At 41.6% G+C, this 19,984-nt stretch overlaps 1 pseudogene; it reads left to right on the forward strand.

The window, feature by feature from the left end:
- The first annotated feature begins 2,183 nt into the window (after nt 1–2,183).
- LOC132536217 (tubulin alpha-1C chain-like) lies at nt 2,184–16,904 on the forward strand (annotated as a pseudogene).
- Nucleotides 16,905–19,984: the final 3,080 nt, after the last annotated feature.

Here is a 19,984-nt window from a genome sequence, read left to right on the forward strand (position 1 = left end):
GAACCAGATCCTTATGCTGGCCCTTATGCTGTGCGCCACATGCACTTAACCACTGTTCTACCGTCTGACCCCCTTCATTTGCTTTTGATGAGAAAGCTGCTGCTTTTAAATCAGATCTATACTGACTCTACCTTATGACACTTACCTGCCTAAAGTCTGGAGGGGGGGCACAGGAGAGCAGAGCTGTAGCCACATGGCTTTGCAGGAGGCAGTTTAGACTGCAGCAGATAAAAGAAAGTTGGGAACCACAGAAAGCTCTTCTTCAATCAAAGAAGCCCTTAGTCGCAATGACAGGATATATTCAGGTGTTTTTTTTTTTTTACTATTTATTTATTTCCTTTTGTTGCACTTGTTTTATTGTGGTTGCTATTGATGGATAAGACAGAGAGAAACAAGGAAAGCAGGCGGAGACTGAGGGGGAGAGAAAGACAGACACCTGCCGACCTGCTTCAGCTCTTGTGAAGTGACTCCCCTGCAGGTGGGGAGCCAGCAGCTCCAACCTTACACTGGTCCTTGCACTTCGTGCCATGTGCATTTAACCCATTGCACTATCACCTTTTGACTACCCTTTTCAGGTATTTTATAACCCTGGCCTTGGTTGGGGACAGCCATAAACAGATCTCCAATTGTCTCCAGTTTCCTGGAGCTGTGAAATAGTTAGTCTAGTTAAAATTGAGCATGATATAGTAGTGGGATATTCCTACTCATGGGTTCACTAGAACAGCCCCACTACCACACACACACACACACACACACACACACACACACACACACACACACACACACACAATACAGTCTGAATGGGAAAGGAAGAGCACACCAGTGACAGTGAGTTTGCCGACTTGTTCAGAGTAACATGACTGTTTTATGGGAGTGGATGTGGAAAGAAGGATCAAAAGTCAAAGGCTGTGATAACTAGAGACTTATCTCAGGTTATGGAAACAGGCCCTTAGAAAGCTTAGCTAGAGGGAGTCGGGAGGTAGTGCTGCAGGTTAAGCACAAGTGGATGCAAGAACTGACATCAAGATCCTGGTTTGAGCCTACTGGCCCCCCACCTGCAGGGGAATTGCTTCACAAGAGGTGAAGCAGGTCTGCAGGTGTCTGTCTTACTCTCCCCCTCTAAGTCTTCCCCTCCTCTCTCCATTTCTCTGTCCTATCCAACAATGACATCAAGAACAACAATAACTGCAACAATAAAAACAAGGGCAACAAAAAGGAAAATAAATATTTTAAAAATTAATTATATATAATAAGATAAAGATAAACGTATGAAAGTGAATAAAGAAAAACAATCAAGGAGGCAGGGTGGTGGCATACCATGTTAAGCTCATACAGTACTAAGTGCAAGGATTCACACAAGGATCCTGGTTGGAGCCCCCATCTCCCCTCCTGTGTGGGGGGCTTGCTTCACAAGCAGTGAAGCAGGTCTGCAGGTGTCTTTTCATCTCCCCCTCTATATTCCTCTCCCTTCTAATTTATCTCTGTTGTATAAAAAAATGAAAAAATGGCCACAGCAGGAGCAGTGGATCATAGTGCAAGCACAGAGTCCCAGTGATAACCTTAGAGAAAAATAAAAGAGAGGATAGGACAGGAGAGGAGGGGAGGGGTGTACAAGGGAGAGAAGGGGAGAGGAGAAAAAAGAAGGGAGAAAAAAAGGAGAAAACCAATCAAACAGATGAATGTTCTTAGGGCCATATGATGGTATTTAAGAGCCTTGAGGTGAGAAGTCACCTGTGGCCCAGCAGGTAGGCTGTGAAGGCCAAAAGTGCTGGGCAGGAACTCTAGGCCGCGCCTTCTAGGAAGTTCTGTGGCAGGGGTGGCTAGCAGCCACACAGGTCCCAGTCACCATGACAGGGGTAGCCTTGAGGGGAGCAGCAGGGGAGATGACTGTGGTTGCAGCTGCCCTTACCTGGCACCTGAGCTCCCCAGACTTTGCCTACCTGCCACCGCAGCCCCCACTCACTGAAGTCAGTGAAGATGCTCCTCTAGGCTCTTCTCTTTCATCCTGCCCATCCTCAGGCCCACGTGTCTCCTCTTCCTAGTTCTCCTGGCCCCTTTAAAGAGTTTGGCTCCAGCTCTCTGCACTTATGGTAGATGAGGAAGACTATATAAGGCCAGTGAGGGACAGGGCTACTCTGTTGCATCTATTCCTAGATTCCGTGCAGCTTGTCTGTGGGAGAACATCACCTGCCTTCTCCAGAGCTACTGAGACCTATAAAGTCCTAGTCATGGTAAATATGAAGGGGCTGGGGCAGGGGTTGGCTCCAGGGCCCCTGGGGTGGCAGGACTTCAGCTGCACTTTGAGCTGCATCAAGGCTGCATCTTATCTGGTCTGGCAAGACAACTTCACCTGAGTGCCTCCTCCTGGGCCTCAGGAGATCCCAGCAAGAAGGACCCCTCCCATGGCTTACTGCCACTAAGGACTTACTTACAGAAACTAAGGATCCTCCCCCTCCTGCCATAGTGACTTACTTTCCCACTGTCCTGAGGGACTCTTGGAACACCTCCTATGCTTCCACAGGAGATGCTAATACTTCTGGCATGCTCTAGCCAGCATCCCTGTGAGTTCTGTGGCAGGGGGTGGTGGTGGCTCTCTCTGCTGAGTCACCTGTATCTAGAGCTTGGGGAGAACTTCAGTTGCATCAAGTGGACTCCTCCTATGAAGGGTATTAACTGTTGCCTTGTCTAATCTTCATTTAAACTTTCAGTGACTTGTCTGGGTCTGAAGCCTTCTATTTAAGCCAGGTTTTAAAAAAGACAAGTGCATGAAAAGATGAATCATGGTCCAGCTCCCCACCTGTGGGGGAGTCGCTTCACAGGCAGTGAAGCAGGTCTGCAGGTGCCTGTCTTTCTTTCCCTCTCTGTCTTCCCCTTCTCTCTCCATTTCTCTCTGTCCTATCCAACAACAATGACATCAATAACAACAGTAACTACAAAAAATATTGTTTTTGTCATTTTTACTACCAGAATTATTGCTTGGGCTAGATGTCTATATGAGAAAGTCATAATTTTCATTAGTCATTAAAAAAAACCTTATATATCAAGATTATTTAAATATATATATATTAGAGACAGAGAAACAGGATGTGAAATAGGAAGATAGAGAGAGATAGAGAGTCACTTATAGGACTGCTTCTAAAGCTTTCCCGTTGAAGGCAGGGACCCTGGTCCTTGAACTATGTAACACGTGCACTTTACTGACTGAGCCACTGCATGGTATTTTATTTTATTTTATTTTACTTTATTTTTAATTATAATAGTGACAAAGATAAATAAGGAGAGAGAGAGTCTTGCAACCTATCCCACTGAAAATTCCCACATGCAGATGGAGATTTGGAAGTTGAAGGAGGGTCCTTGAACCTAGTAACTTGTATGCTTTACCAGTCTTTCTACCATGTGAACCCAAGTCATTTTGTTTAATTGACTTTTCTAAACCAGCTGTATTTCTATTGCTAAGTTCAGATGGCTATCAGTTTTTACAAATTGCAAAATCCCTTTATTTATTTTCCTTTTGTCTCTACTTAGAAATTCTCATTCCCAAGAAGGAGGTACAAAAATAGATCTTGGAACCTGAAGCAGGAGTTACTGACTTCAATCCTTAGCACTAAATTTGCTGTAGTGAAGCTCTGATCTTCTCTTTCTCTGACCAATAAATAAATCATAAAGGAAAAGAAAAATAGAATTACTCAATACTAGTTGCATTCTCATTATCCTTGTGCGAAGGCAGTCATTAACTATCACAATCCAATTCCTCTTTATAAGGGATAACTTTAGCAAACGAATTCCTATGTTGTTTGACTTCTAAATTGTTGCAGGTGATACTTTTATCAAAATGTGCTCCTTAATGATATGATGACAGGAATCAGCTACAGAATACTAATTTAGGATGTTGGTTGGAGAGCTAAAAGCAATTCCAACAGAAAAAAAAAAATCTCTCCATCTTAATAGGTTAGTTCAATAGAGGTCTATTTCTTGCCGAAGTAAAGATAGTGGAGGGTGTGGATTATTCTGTTCCATAGGGTCATTCAAAGAACAGGTTCCTTCTATCTTCTTGTCTGTCCTGCTCTGAGCAAGGAATGCTGTGAGAATTTTTTTTTGTGTGTGTGTGGCTCACTCCAGGTGGCTGTAGTTTACACCCTTCATAGCCACATTTCTTGGCAAGAATTTTATGAACACAGCCACACCTACAAGGAAGGGAAGGAAGTGTAAATCTGTTGGGTGTCAGAAAGAAAGAAGCAGTTTTGGTAGACATGAGCCAGTTTTGCCTTAGCTGCTAGGGAAATTAAAAAGAAAAAAAAAAAAGACACCTCCATTATAAGGAACAACTTTTGTCTAGTTTTAGCTGCCTTGTTGAAGTTGGGATGTCTTTGTACATTTCTATGAGAGAGACCATAGTAGCATTCATTTATGATCTGGTTTTCTTTTTTATGTTCTTCAGGGATAGAAACTTAGACCTGCCACATTTGTAAGGGATGAGCTTTACCACTGAACAACTTCCCAGTCACATATATTCACAGGCATTAAAGTCAATGTAAATACAAGTTAATTGAATTTAAAGGAAAGTTCAATATATAATTTCTCCTAGATTTAACAATTTGTTAGATCTTATCCTATTTTGGCTACTTGCACATAAAGGAAAGGAATTAGGATTTGATGCATACATACACCTGAATAACATTTTGTTGAAGAAAAATGTTTATTTTCAAATTCAAAAGTAGAATCTCCCAACTGCATAAAAATAGCAAAGCTGTGGTTTTGTTAATTTATCCTTTCTTAAATGAAAAAATAAATTAAAAAAAGAAAAAGAAAATGACAAAGCTAACAGATGGAATTAGACTCTTCTCTTTGGTAGCTGACTTTACTGTTAACTGAGGCCCCCTAGAGCCCTATTAGCCAAATATGCGACTCTGCTAATCCCAGAATTTTTAAAATAATTATTTATTAACTATCTCCTGTATGTGAGAAATAGTGTGATTTAATGAATCCAAAAAGAAGGTGTTGTTCTACTCTTAGAATATTATATCTGGGTGAAATTGGAAGATGTTTCTAAGATGGGAAGAATCCTCACCAACTCTGAAGATATCAGACAAGCAAAAGTTCCGCTCTCTGTCAGCAGTCTGTTTTTAAGAATGTTCTGGGTGGTTCTAATGCAAGCTAAGGGTTGAGTATCTCTGGTCTAGTGAGATCCTTCAGGAGACATTATGATGCATGAAAGAATATAGTCAGCTTCCTATTGTGTCATTCTAAGCATTTTTCTAACATCACTAGACACAATAAAATGTGTAAGAATTAAAAAAAAAAGATGGTTTCCTATAAAACCAGAGTAGACCAGGACTGACAACCTCTTGGGTTTTAAAAAAGCATGAAATTATATACAACTTGAGTATGCTTCCCATAGGTATTGGAAACAACTGTCTTTGAGTTTGTATCCAAAAATAAGCCATGTTTTAAAACAATTGTGTGTCAAATATTACAACAGTATCTATTCTTTTTTAATGGGTGATTTAATAGTGGGCTTACAAATATCTAGTGAAGAACAATTAACAGTGATTAGTTGATCTGTTGCTCCTTCAGAGACTAGCACACAGTTACAAAAGTATTTCTGACTGTAATAAAGTACTTGAGTGCTTTTCACCAAAAGATACTAGATGGAGCAAGTTAGGGAGTGCTGAGACCTTTAAAAGGGCAGGAGAGCAAAAACAACAGACCTAATGAGGCCTCCTGGTTAAATTAAAACTGTTTCTTTTTTAATTTAATTGTTTTTTGCCTCCAGGCTTATTGCTGGGGATAACTCAATACCTGTACCATGAATCCACTGCTCCTAGAGGCCATTTTTGCCCCTTTCTGTTGCCTTTGTTGTTGTAGCCTCATTGTGGTTATTATTGTTAATTGTTAATCCTGTTTGTTATTGGATAGGACAGAGAAAAAAGGGGATTTGATGGGAAGACAGAAGGGGAGAGAAAGACACCTGCAGACCTGCTTCACTCCCTGTGAAGGGACTCCCCTACAGGTGGGGAGCCTGGGCCTTGAACCAGGATCCTTATGCTAGCCCTCATGCTGTGTGACATGTGTGCTACTTCCCGACCCCCTTCATTTGTTTTTGATGAGACAACTGCTGGTTTTAAATTAGATCTATACTGATTCCACCTTGTGCCACTTACCTGCCTAAATTCCAGGGGGGGGTGAGCACAGGAGAGCAGAGCTGTAGCCACATGGCTTTGTAAGATGCAGATTATACTGCAGCAGGATAAAAGAAAGTTGGGAACCACAGAAAGCTCTTCTTCAGTCAAAGAAGCCCTTAGTCTCTATTACAGGATCTATTCAGGTGTTTTTTGTTTGTTTGTTTTTAGTATTTATTTATTTCCTTTTGTTGCACCTGTTTTATTGTGGTTGCTATTGATGGATAAGACAGAGAAATGGAGAAAGGAGGGAAAGACTGAGAGGGGGAAAGACAGACACCTGCAGACCTGCTTCAGCTCTTGTGAAGTGACTCCCCTTCAGGTGGGGATCCTTAACACTGGTCTTTGCACTTTGTGCCACATGCATTTAACCCACTGCATTATCGCCTGATTACCCCTTTCAGGTATTTTATAACCCTGGCCTTGGGGACATCCATAAACAGATATCCAATTGTCTCCAGTTTTCTGGAGCTGTGAAATAGTCTAGTTAAAATTGAGCATGATATAGTAGTGGGCTATTGCTATGCATGGGTTCACTAGAATAACCCCCCACTACACACACACACACACACACACACACACACACACACACACACACACACACACACACACACACACAAATACAGTCTGAATGAGAAAGGAAGAGCACACCAGTGACAGTGAGTTTGCTGACTTGGTTAGAGTACCATGTCTGTTTTATGGAAGTGGATGTGGAAAGAAGGATCAAAACTCAAAGGTGGTGATAACTGAAGACATTACCTCAGGTTATGGTAATGGCCCCTTAGAAAGCTTAGCTAGAGGGAGTTGGGAGGTAGTGCTGAGGGTTAAGGGCAAGTGGCTACAAAACACAAGGACCGGAATAAGGATCCTGGTTTGACTCTTCTGCCCCCCCCACCTGCAGGGGAGTTGCTTCACAAGAGGTAAAGTAGGGGAGTCGGGCTGTAGAGAAGCGGGTTAAGCGCAGGTGGCACAAAGCACAAGGACCGGCATAAGGATCCCGAACCCCAGCTCCCCACCTGCAGGGGAGTCACTTCACAGGCAGTCAAGCAGGTCTGCAGGTGTTTATCTTTCTCTCCTCCTCTCTGTCTTCCCCTCCTCTCTCCATTTCTCTCTGTCCTATCCAACAATGACAACAACAATAATAACTACAACAATAAAACAACAAGGGCAACAAAAGGGAATAAATAAATAAAATAAATATAAAAAATAAAAATAAATAAATAAATAAATAAGAGGTAAAGCAGGTCTGCAGGTGTCTATCTTTCGCTCTTCCTCTCTGTCTTCCACTCCTATCTCCATTTCTCTGTCCTATCCAACAACAATTACATCAAGAACAACAATAATAACTACAACAATAAAACAAGGGCAACAAAAGGGGATAAATATTTTTAAAAAAGAAAAGAAAGCTTAGCTAGTGTGGAAAGTTCTTTACTTTCCTTTTCACAACTTTTGAAAGCTTGAAATCCTCTGGCTCAAGGAGAAATGCAATGGGATATTTGCTGGTGATAATTTGGATGTCTAAAATTATCTTTTATGGCTTATAATGAATTATAATCGGCACCCTTTTCCCCCCTTTTTTCATGTGTTTACATATAAGTTTTCTGTTCATTCTCTTTGTTAACTGGGAGTGATTTTGGTAACTAATGGGTGGCTTTGCTTAGCAAGAAAAGGAAAGCAGTTTCCTGGTATTATTAAACTCTAAAAAACTGTACAATTTCTTCACTCTGATAAATATGTATTTTACTAGGAAACAGCAAAGTCTTTGTGACACACTCCTCTTCCCTCAGGAGTGTTGGTAGTAAAAGGAAAATGCTGTTTAAAAAGATGTGTTCCACAAGCTTATATGCTTCCAATATTTAGAATGTACCTAACTTCTGCTTATCTGGCATTTTCTAAATGAATCATTTGACTGTAGTTTGCTGATTCAAGCTAGTTTTAAATAGAGAAAGAAAAGTTCTTCTACAAGAATAGGACTAAAGAAAGACCAGGTGAACTCAAAAGGTACAAAGTTATCAGAATGAATGAGAGCTGGAAGGAGGAATTTTGCATGCATTGGCGTTCTCACCAGGCTTTTTCCCAGATGCTGAGGGAAATGGTGCAAGAGCTACTACTCTGTCCTTGTAAAATGGTATAGTCCTTACTCTGAATATCAATTGCAGCTACAAAACTAGGGTGCGGTCTCTAGTCTTAACCTAGCAGTTCATTAATATCTCTGGATTCCCAAAGCATGTCTCTGAACTGTCTTTCACAAAACATGTTTGGGAAATAGTCCTTGAGCAGGAGAGGCTTCCAGAAAGATAATTATACAAAAAGCTGGTTACTTAGTCAGGTATGAGTCATTTCTTTTCTTTTTGGTTAATTTGTTTTTTTAATTTTTATAAGTCATTAAATGGTTTAAAATATCATAAGATTACAAAAGCGTGTAGTTCCATACCACACCAACCACCACATTCAGTACTCTCACCACTCTCCACCTCCCTTCAAAGATAACCACTATAATTTTGCCAAAATCTGACTTTTTAAACCTATACAAGTCCATGTATTTCAGTTCTTTATATTGAACATATAAGCTAAGCCATCTGGTTTAGAAATGTAGGTAATTTGGCTATAGATGTAAACAGTAATAAGAATCCTTGAACACATATATCAAATTAAATAACCTCAAAGTATTACATATAGAAGGGATTAAAAAACAAAACAGAGTTGTAGGAGAGACTCAAACATACTAGAGATAATTACTTCATTTAAAAATACATAGAGAAATCTATGTGTGTGAATGCATTATACATGAAAGTATTACATAGGTTTAATGTAAATACATCTAAGAGGTTTTCATTTATTTATTTTCCCTTCTGTTGCCCTTGATTTTTATTGTTGTGGTTATGATTGTTATTGATGTCATCATTGTTAGATAGAACAGAGAGAAATGGAGAGAGGAAGGGAAGACAGGGAGAGAAAGATAGACACCTGCAGACCTGCTTCACTGCCTATGAAGCAACTCCCCTGCAGGTGGGGATCTGGGGGCTCGAACTGGAATCCTTAGGCCAGTCCTTATGCTTTGTGCCATGTGCCCTAAACCTGCTGTTCTACCACCTAACTCATGAACAGTAAATACAGTTTTTGGTACATGTGTAAAATTTCTCAGTTCTCTGCAAAACACTCTAACCTGCCCCCCCCCCCCACCTAGGTGCACCTTCACCATCTTGCACCAGGAACTGAAATCCTAACAGTCTTCAAAAAATAAACAAAATTATTATGAGAGAAATATATAAAGAGACAGTAGAGACCAGAGTCCTGCTCAACTCTAGCTTATAGTAATGCTGGAAATTGTATTTGGGACTTTAGAGCTACAGGCATGAAAGTTTCTTTTTTTTGAGGTTTTATTTTTAATAAACATTTTATTTGGAAGTGATTTAAGAATTACAGAAAAGCTGCAAAAGAACCACTACTATCCTTCATGCAGTGTCCCCAAGTGTTAACATATGACTTAGCCAGGTACATTTGTCAAAATTGGAATATTGACAATGATACATAACTATGAACTAATCTCCAAGCTTTTTATGGATTTCACTAGTTTTCCACTAATGTTCTTTTTTTTTCCTTTTTGTTAATTAATCCTTTCTTTAAAAAAAGCATGAGGGAGTCGGGCTGTAGCGCAGTGGGTTAAGTGCAGGTGGCGCTAAGCACAAGGACCCGCATAAGGATCCCGGTTCAAGCCCTGGCTCCCCACCTGCAGGGGTGTTGCTTCACAAGTGGTGAAACAGGTCTGCAGGTGTCTTTCTCTCCCTCTCTCTGTCTTCCCCCTCCCCTCTCCATTTCTCTCTTTCCTATCCAACAACAATGACAACAATAATAACTACAACAATAAAACAAGGGCAACAAAAGGGAATAAATAAATAAAAATAAATATTAAAAATACATTTAAAAAAACTTTAAAAAAGCATGAAAGTTTCTTGCATAACCATTATGCTGTCTTCTCAGCCTAAAAGAATCTTTTGAAAAAATGTTCTTTTCTCATTGTTCTTTTCACTAGCAAGATTTATCCATTACCACTTCTTTCATATTTTAAAGTTGTTTCATATCTTTTGTAAATGGATATATTTTAATTTTTAATTACTTTTATTTACTTATTGGATAGAGATAGCCAGAAATTGAGAGGAATGGGGAGATAGAGAGGGAGAGAGATGGAGAGACACCTGTAATGCTGATTCACCACTTGCAAAGCTTTCCCCTTGAAGGTGGGGACCAGTGTCTAAAACTTGGGTCCTTGCCCATTTTACATGTGCACTCAACCAAGTGCACCACCACCCCAGTCCTTGATGTCTCATATTTTTATGGCTGTGCTCTATGATCTGTTTTACTATGTATCACTTTGTTGAGTGTTCAATGTTCCTTTTTTATTTCTCTGTGACATTCCTTTCAGTAACTCTTGCAAAGCAAGTCTGGCGATGGCAAACTCGTTTGTTTTTGTATGTCTGGCACTGTTTTGATTGCTCTTGCATATTTGAATGATAGTCTTCTAGCATAAAATGTGTGAGACTGGCACATTTTTAGAGAGTGTAGCCAGTTTGTCTTCTGTTTCTGATGCTCTCTTATACATGGCTGAGTCTACTTATTTTACTTGCTATTTGATACTGGAAGGAATTCAAAGTGTTCTTCATACCCTATTGTTTTAAAACCTTGAATATACCACTTCTCTCTCCTGGCCTCCATGGTTCCTGCAGGAAAATCTTCTGTGAATCTGACTATACTGTGTGTGTGTGTGTGTGTGTGTGTGTGTGTGTGTGTGAATCACTTTATTCTTTTACTTTATATAATTTCACAGTGATGTTTCTTAATGTAATCCTATTTGGGTTTAGAAATTTGAGAGTTCTGTCTCCTTCCTGAACATCTGCCTTCTGACCAAATCACACATTTGGAAATGTTCTGTTATCCTTTCCTTGAATGTAGTCTTTGCTCCCTTCCTTTTTATCCTTTCCTTCTGAGACACTCATAATCCTGATATTACTTTCATAATAGTCTTTAATCCTCTTGAAGAGTTGCTTCATGGGAGTCGGGCAGTAGCACAGCATGTTAAACACATGTGGCACAAAGGACAAGGACTGGTGTAAGGATCCCGGTTCAAGCCCCCAGCTCCCCTCCTGCAGACGAGTCACTTCACTGGTGGTGAAGCAGGTCTGCAGGTGTCTATCTTTCTCTCCCCCTCTCTGTCTTTCCCTCCTCTCTCCATTTCTCTCTGTCCTATCCAACAATGATGGCACCAATAATAACTATAACAGTAAAACAAGGACAAAAAAAGGGAATAGATAATAAATGTAAAAAAAATTAAGAGTTGCTTCATTTTTCCTAAAGGTTATTTTTCTCCTCCTACTTTGAATTCAAAGAGTATAGCTAGTTTGTCTATTTCTTTTCTTTTTTTTCTTTTTTTTTTTTTTTTACTATTTATCTATTCCCTTCTGTTTTCCTTGTTTTTTTTATTGTTGTTGTTGGTGTTGGATAGGACAGAGAGAAATGGAGAGAGGAGGGGAAGACGGGGAGAGAAAGACACCTGAAGACCTGTTTCACCGCCTATAATGCGACTCCCCTGCAGGTGGGGAGCGGGGGCTCGAACCCGCATCCTTATGCCCATCCTTGCGCTTTGCACCACCTGCGCTTAACCCGCTGTGCTACCGCCCGACTCCCTGTCTTCTATTTCTGATATTGTCTGTTCTATGTGGGTAAGTCTAATTCCTTTACTTGTTACTTGAGAGTGGAATGTATACAAAGTGTCCTTCATCCCCTATAACTGTTTTCAAGTTTTCCATTTTACTATCAAGGGACACTTTAAAGTCGCTTCCTTCTTAATCTGTTTCTTCAAATTTCCTGACAATGCAGTTGCTAAATTCTTCCTCTGCTGATAGCTCTTCTGTAACTGTATCATTGAATTTCTTGGTTATGCAGCACCCGCATTTTCCTAGTTTTACACATCTGTTTGGTTTCTGTTGTTGGCCAGCAAATGGTGCTGGGTTCTGCCTTATATTTGAGTTGCAATGGGGATGAAATAGTACTGCAGTATTATGACACCTGATGTCCCTTAAACAGTCTGTCAGGGGCAGGGGAGGGGTAGGGGGATTCCAGACCTCCTATATTTCCAGATTGATTCCTAAAAGTGGGAACTCTGCTTTGAAGTAAAAGTCACTTTCCTCCTTGCAGGGTGGTCTGATCCCATTCACCAGGGTTTCTATGCCATTTGGGACAACTTAGACTTTGGTAAGCTTCTTGGCTGCCATGAAGGAAGAAAAATCATTTCCCTAGTGCTCCTGGATGGACCCTCTGGGGTTCACACAAGAGATTGTGGCTTCTATATCCCTAAACAGTAACTTAAACTCTCTTAAACCACTAGGTTCCTGAATGGTTTCCAGGAGGCCCTTTAATATCCACCAGGTGGATCTAAAGCAAATGCAAATATGGTAGCTGATGTCTAAGCAATGCTGCGTTTATTTATTTATTTATTTATTTATTTATTTATTATACCAGAGCACTGCTCATCACTGGTTTATAGTGGTACAGGGTATTAAACCTGGGACTTCAGAGCCTCAGCCACGTTTCTTTGCATATCCAGTATGCTATATATCCCCACTCTCAATGCTGCGTTTCTGTTAATGTCCTTTTCTCCCTTCCCCCGGCTCCTGGAGTTCACACAATCAATGACTTTCAAATATTAATGATCCTTTCTTTACCAAAAAACCCAGATGTTCTCTGATGAAATTTGTTTAGTTATTTTGTTATAATATCAACATTTGTTTTCTGGTGAAGGGACAACTTTCTGTGAATAGGCCACCATAGCTCCACCCTGGAAGTCTTTTGTTTTCCCTACCAGGGTTATTGCTGATCTCCTTACCTACATGAATCCACTTTTCCTGCTGGTGACCATTTTTTTCCCTTCTGTTTGATAGGATAGACAGAAATTGAGAAGGATGGGATGGGTCGAAAGGGAAAGAGAGACACAGCTTTGCTTTACCACTTGTGATGTTTCCCTAGAGCCAGTTTCTTTGCACATTAATTTTTGCACACAACCAGGTACACCAACCAGAACCCTGAGAGTGAATCATTCATAAATAGTTCACCTGCAGAGGGGGTAAATAGCACAATGGTTATGCAGGGACTCTCATGCCTGAGGCTCCAATGTTCCAGAATCAATTTCTCCCCTCCCTACCACCACAAACCAGAACTGAGCAGTGCTTTGGTTAAAAAAACAATCAGATAAATAAATATATATAATATATATGGGCATCTTCCTCCCACAGCGTCAGTGCATCTCTATCCACATTGGCCAGGCTGGTGTCCAGATCGGTAATGCCTGCTGGGAGCTCTACTGCCTGGAACACGGCATCCAGCCTGATGGCCAGATGCCCAGTGACAGGTCCACTGGGGATGGAAATGAATCCTTCAGCACCTTTTTTAGTGAAACTAGCACTGGCAATCGTGTACCAAGGGCAGTGTTTGTAGACCTGGAACCCACAGTCATTGGTGAGTTGGCCTGTAACCTGGGTGAGATCCCAGGGGTGTGTCCTGGGACTCCACAGACACCTTAAGGCTGGGTCTTCTTACACAGGGCTAGTGGTGATTGGCTTCTATGATTTCCCTTTGCAGATGAAATTCGCAGTGGCCCCTACTGCCAGCTATTCCACCCTGATCAGCTCATCACGGGCAAGGAAGACGCTGCTAATAACTATGCTCGTGGACATTACAGCTTGGGCAGGGAGGTTATAGACCCTGTCTCCGATCAGATTCGGAAACTGATAAGATAACATCACTTGCTCAATGTGGCGTGGGACTAACTACAAGAACTCTTCGCACACTGATGGCCCTCACTGAACATCTAGACTCTCAGCCGAGACACTCTTGGGCTATGGCACAACTATTTGCAGCAAGACCAGCTTCTCTTTTCTGTTTTATTTTGATGACATTTAAGAACAATAACCATCATGGTTTATAAATGGGTCTCACAGAGGTCAGTGGAGAATGTCCACAAATCTGAACACCTTTTGATAGGTGAGTGTTAGATACCATTTTTAGCAACCTTTCATAGAATACTAGTTTGTCAGCCAACACTTCCCATATAAGTAGGAAACCCCAGTGAGGTGTGTGTGTGTGTGTTGGGGGGGGGTCTTGAATTGTAATAATCACTTTTATCAACTTTCTTTCTGGTAACTACTCCTTACTGTGCTGATCACTGTTTCAAGTTAGTATTTAGTGAAATATATAAAACTGAATAATTAACTTTGTTAAAACCACACAGAAAGGAACCTGCTGGAGCCAAACCTAGACCTGACCTGACTCCAGTACCTGATTCCATTGGAACTTGATGGTTCTGATATATTCCTGCTCAGAAACTTGTTACCAAATCTTTTTTCTTTATTGAGGGATTAATAATTTGCAGTTGACAGTAAACTATAGTAGTTTGTACATGGGTAACATTTCTGTTTTCCACATAATAATCTAACACCCCCCTCCACCCCCACCCTTCTCTACGATCACATTCCAGGACCTAAACACTCGCCCCCCCAACCTGAGTCTTTTACTTTGGTGCATTACACCTAATTCTGCTTTGTGTTTTCCCTTCTGTTTGATAAATCTTTCTGAAGTATCCATTACACAGAGGCAGTGGTTACAGGCTATCTTGGTCACACTCCAACTGATAAGTTTCCCTTGCTCTGTGGTCACACCAAGGGCAACAAAGATTACATTCTGTTTCAAAAATAAACTATACAGTCATTACAGATCTTGTGATTCCTTTAATTTCAGAAATGAAGGTAGTTTACTTTTTAAATAGCCTTTTTAACTGGGTGTATGGATTGACCTGCCATCATCCATGTCCAGCAGAGAAGCAATTACAGAAGCCAGAACATTCACCTTCCATACCCCATAAAGAACATTGGTGTATAATCCCAGAGGGGGAGAAATATTAGGGGAAGATGACCAGAGGGCTCAGAACTCCAATTCCATCAGGACCCAGAGAGAGAAGAGGAAAAAAGAAAGGCATTTGGACATAGTAATATATGTAGAAAGAAAAGTTAAGACTACAGTAAAATGGGCAAATATGTGTAAGTACAGCTAGTTATAGAATTAAGTCAATTGGGGGCCTGGCAGTGGTGTGCCAGTTTAAGTGCACATATTGCAAAGCACAAGCACCCACTGAAAGATCCTGGTTTAAGCCTTTAGCTCCTCACATGCAGCGAGGTCACTTCATAAATGGTTAGTTAGGTGGCAGGTATCTATCTTTATTCCCCTCTGTCTTCCCTTCCCCTCTCAACTTCTCTCATATCAAAATATTTTTTAAAAAGCCAGAAAACATAGAAACTGTGGATTCATAGAGAAAGAATCAAGCCCCAGAGATAATCCTGGAGGCAAAAAAAAAAAAAAAGGAAATTGGCCAATCCATATCTGTGACCTTGGGATTACTAATACAGTTTCCAGGGGAAGGAATGAGAGTGTGGAACTCTGGTGGTGGTAACAGTGTGAAATTATACCCCATTATCTATAACTTTGTAAATCAATATTAAATCACTAATAAAAAATAAAATAGCCATTTTAGTGGAATTTTCCCCAACAAGTAATTGATTGTGAAGTTTCTCTGAATACTTAAATTCCTCAAAGTCCTGACTGTTTTACAAGCATTATTCATATTTCTTTTATAAGCTTGGCCACTGTAATCAGAGATTCAGAAAAGTCACTGTAGATACCTTCAAGACTTAATTTATTTTGCAGGCCGACAAGTGCGAAGGTCTTCAGGGATTCCTGGTTTTCCACAGCTTTGGTGGGGGAACTGGTTCTGGGTTCACCTCTCTCCTGATGGAGCGTCTCTCTGTCGACTATGGCAAGAAGTCTAAGCTCCAGTTTTCCATCTACCCATCTCCCTGGGTGTCCACAGCTGTCGTGGAGTCCTACAACTCCATCCTCACCACTCACAGCACCCTGGAACATTGTGACTGTGACTTCATGGTAGACAATGAAGCCACCTATGACATCTGTTGTCGAAATCTGGACATTGAACGACCAACCTACATCAACCTCAATCGCCTTATTAGTCAGGTAGCGTCCTCCATCACTGCTTCCCTCAGGTTTGATGGAGCCCTGAATGTTGACCTGGCAGAATTCCAGACCAACTTGGTGCCCTATCCCCACATCCACTTCCCTTTAACCACCTATGCCCCTGTAATATTTGCTGAGAAAGCATACCATGAAGAACTTTCAGTTCCGGAAATCACCAAGGCATGCTTTGAGCCAAACAACTAGATGGTGAAATGTGACCCTCGCCATGGTAAATACATGGCCTGCTGCCTGTTGTACCGTGGTGACGTGGTCGCCAAAGATGTCAGTGCTTCCATTGCCAGCATTAAGAACAAGCATAGCATCCAGTTTGTGGACTGGTGCCCCACTGGATTCAAAGTTGGCATTAATTACCAGCCTCCCACTGTGGTCCCTGGTGGAGACCTGGCCAAGGTCCAGCGGTCTGTGTGCTTGCTGAGTAACACCACAGCCATTGCTGAAGCCTGGGCCCGGCTGAACCACAAGTTTGACCTAATGTTTGCAAAGAGTGCATTTGTCCATTGGTATATCGGTGAGGGCATGGGGGAGGGAGAGTTTTCTGAGACCCGAGAGGACATGGCTGCCTTAGAGAAGGATTATGAGGAGATTGGAGCAGATAGTGCTAATGGAGATGATGAGGGTGAAGAGTATTAACTTGACATTTTTTATTCCTGTCTGTCTTGAACTCATTTGTGAAGCAGTCTATTGTGGCATAAAGCTGTCAATAAAATATTTTCATATGAATGTGTTTGGTTGCTTATTTTAATTTTGAGGTAAACAAGCAGAGAATGATACCACAGCCTTGATGCTTTCTCTCAATACGGTAGATCTTTTACTCAAACCTGGGCCACACACATGGCAAAGTCCCACACTATCTCAGTGAGTTCCTTAGCTAGCCCTTGGTTACACTTATATCATAAACATTTGCCCCACTTCAAGCCCCTTTGGGAACAGATGAAGTGGCTAGAGATCTACCTGATCATTTAGATCAGTAGTTCAAGTGATTGATGTGTGTTCTTTGTTGTGCTTGTGGTCAGGTATGTTTCTGTAACTCTGCACACTGGTGATAAAAAGTCATCTCTAGTGTATCAGGGAGATACAACCCTGACCTGCTCAACAAACTTTTAGCCTGAAGTTCCAATTTCTTTCCCTCACATCACCACAACATGAGTTGAGTAGTAAACACATAGGTATTGAAGCTTACACTAGAAAAAGGAGGGAAGTTCTGGGCTATGATAATTACAATAAGGATGCTGATAGAAACACGATTAGAAATGCTACTGGAAGCTTCTATTATTTATAATTTTATTGAATCCTGCTCCAACTATATGGCCAATTATTTCTGAAAAACTAGGCTGTTATAAATGTGTAATTCTGAATTAAGGTCAAATACATAGGTCAACAATTCTAAAAATGACATATATATATATATATATATATATAAATATATATGTATATATATTTATGTATATCTTTATTGTAAACTCTGAGTGATACTGGCATGGAAATGAGGAGACAGAATATGGCTTGTGTCAGAAAGACTTACAAACTGAGGCTCCAGTAGCCTAGGAGAAATCGCCAACACAGCAAACCAGAGCTTAGCAGTGCTCTGGTAACTCTCTTTGTATATCTGGGCCTGTCAGTAAAATAAGTATATAAGTAAAATATAAATGAGTGAAGACAGAGTGTATGAGAGCATGTGAGAGTTAGAGACAGAGAAGGCGAGAAGAGAAATACATGAGTTGGAAAGAGACCAGAATTCAATAACCTCCTACACTGTGTTCATTGATGACAGGTTCAAACCTGGCTTGTAGAGATTGTAAGGCAGCAGCTCTCATGCCCACAGAACCCAGACAGCCCCAGCCTTCACTATATGCTGTACTACCAGACCTGACATTAATGTGTGTGTGTGTGTGTGTGTGTGTGTGTCTCTGTCTGTCTGTGTGTATCTGTTTGTGCTCTGAGCTCAACTATAGTAGTCTCACAGCATGGGTGTCAAGGTAGCCAGCCTCACCTGCAACTTATGAACAGAGAACCTAGCTGGACAGGGCAAGCCAGCTAGCCCAGATTGTGGCTAAGCAAGAATGCATATGCAAAGGAACTCTCATGTCTCCCTCTCCTGAGTTCCCCATTCAATCCCATGCCTCACTATCATCCAAACACTACCAATGGGGTAGCTGGGGCACCCCTTAGAATTCAGGGTTATGAGCCTGTCCAGTCATGTTTGGCTGCCTACTCAGCCTCCATGCTCTCAGTCCACTGCTCAGGGCAGCAGATTACTAGCCTGGAAAGAACCCAGAGACAGCTGTGTTTCAACATAGATGGGAACTGTGTTTGACCAAACAATAGTGGATGAACCCGGACCCTTACACCTACCCTTAGGGTCCGGCTAAGGCAATTGATCCTGTGGCCTCACAATCCCTGATCATGGTTTCCTGGTGTCCACACATCACGCTCAGAGAGATTCACAGAAGTAGGCATGCATGTGTGTCCCATACAAAGTCGCTCTGCTTGCAGGAAGCACAAACTCCCCGGACCCTTGCTATGGAGAGACAAAAGGAAGATGGATGCCTCCACTGGCTGAATTTAGAGATTCCAGTGGAGATCACAGCTATGTCATCACCTGAGGGCCTGGCTGCTGCTAATAAAGGCAATTGGAAACACCTGTTACCACTTGGGGCTTGAGGACATACTCAGGAATCCCTCAGGAATCCCTCCAGGAATCCCATCCAGGGCCTGAGGACATACTCAGGAATCCCTCCCTCCCTACAGAGAGCTGTGCTCCTAGTGGGGAGGGCCTTCAGGCCAGAGGTGAGAATATTCCCTAGATACAAGTATGAACTTCAGGTTTCAAAAGGATTTGAAACCCCATTAGGCACTTGCAAAAGACATTGCACAGCCATCAAAACACCCTCTTTCTGAACCCTGGAAGCTTCCATTTTGCGTGGAAAATCTGGACACTGGTGTGGCCATCAGTACCACAGATCCTTTACATTTGGCCCAATAGAGGGAAAACACAATGTGTGTGCCATGGGGATAGAGTTTCACTTCTCTTGACCTGAGCTCTCATGGAATAAGGACAAGGATGCAGTGCAGGAAATGGAGGAGGGCTGCATTAAGGCTGAGTGTCAGCCACAGGGCCCTGGAGAATGGGAGTCAAACACAGAGGGCCTGGACAACTGCAGCTGGAGATGGACATATGCCTGTTACCTGCAGCAGGAACACTGTCTCCTCAGTTCCCCTTTGTACTACGCCATATGCATGAGACTAAATAATCCAAAGGGCAAAGAAAGGAAAATTTCAACACCAGAAAGACCTAGTTCACGATGCATGCACTGACTTCCACGAAGGGTCCAGGGAAGAAGGCACACAGAGACAGTCAGAGAGAGAGAATGACAGTGACTGAAAAGGACAGAAATTCTGGCCCTAGGTTGATCAATGCCAGAGCACTGAAGACAAACCCTCCAAACCCATGCATACTTCTTAAAAGTGGCATTGCTATTTTATGTTTGTGAGGAAAGGTTACACTTAGAAGATCTAGGTCTTAGTCCACTCTGAGAAGCAACACTTGGCCTGCAGCCCACTCTCCAAAACTGCCCTTGCCTCTCCAAATTGGAAGTAATTTTAGTGATGCTCCAACCAAGATGTAGGCTGGCGTATTGCATCTCCCTGGTCCAGCCTCAGCCTGTCCTGTGTGCAGGGAACTGAACTATGTCTATTTCTTATTTTATTTA

Source organism: Erinaceus europaeus, assembly GCF_950295315.1.
Source record: "Erinaceus europaeus chromosome 6 unlocalized genomic scaffold, mEriEur2.1 SUPER_6_unloc_51, whole genome shotgun sequence".
NCBI classification, from domain to species: domain Eukaryota; kingdom Metazoa; phylum Chordata; class Mammalia; order Eulipotyphla; family Erinaceidae; genus Erinaceus; species Erinaceus europaeus.